This window comes from Eufriesea mexicana, unplaced genomic scaffold, assembly GCF_001483705.2.
Source record: "Eufriesea mexicana isolate 0111107269 unplaced genomic scaffold, ASM148370v2 scaffold386, whole genome shotgun sequence".
NCBI classification, from domain to species: domain Eukaryota; kingdom Metazoa; phylum Arthropoda; class Insecta; order Hymenoptera; family Apidae; genus Eufriesea; species Eufriesea mexicana.
The window spans coordinates 290981-294009 of record NW_016908604.1 but is presented as its reverse complement, the minus strand read 5'-3'; positions in this window follow the sequence as shown (position 1 = coordinate 294009).

The following is a 3029-nucleotide window of genomic DNA, read 5'->3' as shown; positions in this document are numbered from 1 at the left end:
TTTCCCTGCGCTCGTGTTACACGTGTAGCGCGCGGAGCGGACGAAAAGCACGGAATACGTAAATACGCGTGAGAAGGAGTCGATTAGGGACGCCGAGGCGATTAAGAAACGCATCGGAGCCAGGACGGTGGAAAAGAGAGACGCGTGGAGTAGTAAGATTGAAAGTAGCGTGGTAAATCGAGCATTGACCCTTTTTGGGATTCTTCCGCTCACCGGGAAAAGTGGATGGACGAGCGTAAAGCGTACGAGTGTCCGTGGTCGTACTCGGAAGCGCAGAGGTGTGCCAGTGCACGCACACGCGTGAACGGAGCGCGTGCATACACGCGGCGCGAAGGTACGGCACCGCGTTACGTTCGGAGTTTCCCAACTACGTTGACCCGAGCGTTTGTGGCACGCCAACAGGATACGTCTTCGTAAGTCTCGCGGCGTTTCTGTCGTTCTTCCCGTCCGTTCCCGTAAAGCGTGCGTCGCTTTGACGTGCTTATATAAAAGAACGACGATGCACGGGTAATTTTTAGCCTACTAAATTTAGTTTCACGGTAAATATAATTTAACCCTTGTCGCGTGGCTATAAAAAGGTAGCACGGCAGGTCTAAAAGTTATATGCGAATCGGTCGAGAATATCGATAAATTTGCGGTGGTAAAAATGGCAGATCTTGGTTGATTTGGTTTAATGGTACTCGTTACGTAATTCCAATTAATGAACGTCCGTAGAGAATCGAAGGGACTAACGAGATCATTTTCCAAGTTCAAAGGAGCGAGAAACGGCGATCCATGGAAGGAACAATGGCCACGGCTGGACTGCTATGCGCCGTCTTAGCCGCTGCTTTTGTTATGCAAGGAGTTCTAGTAGACGCGAAGACTGGCAGGTGCGTGCGGACAATGGTGCCCCTGCCCCTATCCACCCACATGGGAGCGACTCTACCGAACGAGGAAAATTTTCCGTGAGACAAACTTACGTGAATCGCCTGGCTTCTCCAATTCCGTATCCCCTCGCTTTCCTCGCGTACATATACGTACTACGTACATCCACTTCGTGGTGAAACGCGACGACGCCCTTCTCTGAAAACCAAACGCGTCAATCGCGACGTCGAGTTTGCCAGTTCGCGTGGAATATCGCGACAGCGATACCGTGGACACGTAACAGCGAGGTTAGACGTATCCTTCTAGAACGAAGATGGCGCTGCCTCCACGTGTCCCAATTAGAGTCGCGCGTACAATAGCGCCACGCAGAATGAGGTAACGAGGAAACGAAGCAGCGATAATTTCGCGAAACGAAAGCAGAGCTTGTTTCCGTTGCAACGACAAACGGCGATCGACTGGATGTTGATACTCATTTCTCTTTTACACCCTGGATTCTCGAACGTAATATCGACCGATAGCAAGATGGGAAAGCTAGACTGAATTTGAACGGAGAACGAAAGTCGAAAGGAGGGCAGGCGTAGGAAAAGGAAGACGGCGCGGAAGGGAAGGGAAGGGAAGGGAAGGGACGGGAAGGGACGGGAAGGGAAGAGAAGGGAAGGGAAGGCGTTGGAAGGAAGAGTGGGAGGTGAAGGGTAAGGGTAAGGGTTTAGAGAAGGGGAAAGGGGAAGGGGAAGGGGAAGAGGAAGAGGAAGAGGAAGAGGAAGAGGAAAAGGAAAAGGTACGGATCGGAGGAGGCGAATAGAGAGCCGGGTACGCCGGAATCCTGGCTGTTGGTTGGCTCGACAAGGGAGGGCCTAGAGCATTTCGTACCCGTGGTTCGAGGCAGTAGCGGCTAGGCAAAAGGGGGCTAGAGGAGAACAGGGTCGACGACCCTTGCACGTGGAGTGCTCGGAAGTAGGCCACGCCGTGACATCACGCAAAAGCAAGATGGCAGTCGGGAAACGGGCACATTCTCGCAAGTATGCTCGGCATACGACACGACGGAGACGTGCCGACGCCCGTGCAATCGAATCTTTTCCTCGAGCGAGGGTGCGTTCCGATATTCAACGCCATCTCTCACCACGACCTCGTCCTTCTCTTCCTTCAATCCTCTCTATCGGTCTTTTCCTCTTGTCGTCCCTCGCGTTGCGGTTCGATGCGTGCCAATGTTCGCGGTGAATATCGGAACGCGTAATTTCGATGCAGCTGCCAACCGAGTTGCATCAGCGTCTCCCAACTCGCGTGCATCGAACGTGTCGCGTTTGCTGGAAATTTCCCGGTTCGTTCTCGGCGAACCCGCTATTTCTTTTAATCCCGAGTCAAACGAGCGTGTGGATTTTACCAGTGTTTATCCCGCAAGGTTGTCGAGATAGAGAACAGTGTACGATTTTTTATCTTTATCTTCGCGAAACCGATAACGTTTTACGAGATCAACGGCAGCGTTACATTTCGAGTAACGATCGGACAGCGAAGACACGATCGAACATGTTGGAAGGAAAGAAGACGAGCGCGATTAGCGGCACAGTTGGTATCACCGCGAGTCCAAAGTAATCAGCGTTCACGGGAGCGCGTGCGACACACCCGTCGCGTAATTGTCGCGCGAATAAAGCACGTAATCGCGCTTTGTTATTCGCTAGTAATAAAGGCGTTATTACTAGCGAATAATCGCGAACCCGATCGTACGGGCAATTACACAGATCGTACGAGGTTAGGACGAAACGGACCGCGAATCGTTTGACCAATTGGGAAACGCTACGCAACTCGCGCGAAATCGCGGGACGCATGGGATCGCGAACTGGCGCTGCGAGCGTATGCGCACGCGCGTGTGCGCGCGGGCACGTCGCCCTCGCGTATGCGTGCGTGTGCACGAATGCAGCCGCGGACCGTGTTCTTTATTCGGAACGCGCGAGCGCGTGAACGTGAGCAGGCATATGGCACCGATGGATATTGGACGAAAGTCAAATCCATCTTACATTATTTTAGCGTTCGTGGCCAGCCGATGTATTACAGAAATACGCGCTCGGCCGTGGCGTGCATGCTCGCGCCATTTCTGCCTGCATTTTAATTGCGATGATGTAAGCTCATTCGGATGCACGCGTGAAATTTTCCTCGCTCGAGCAACCGCT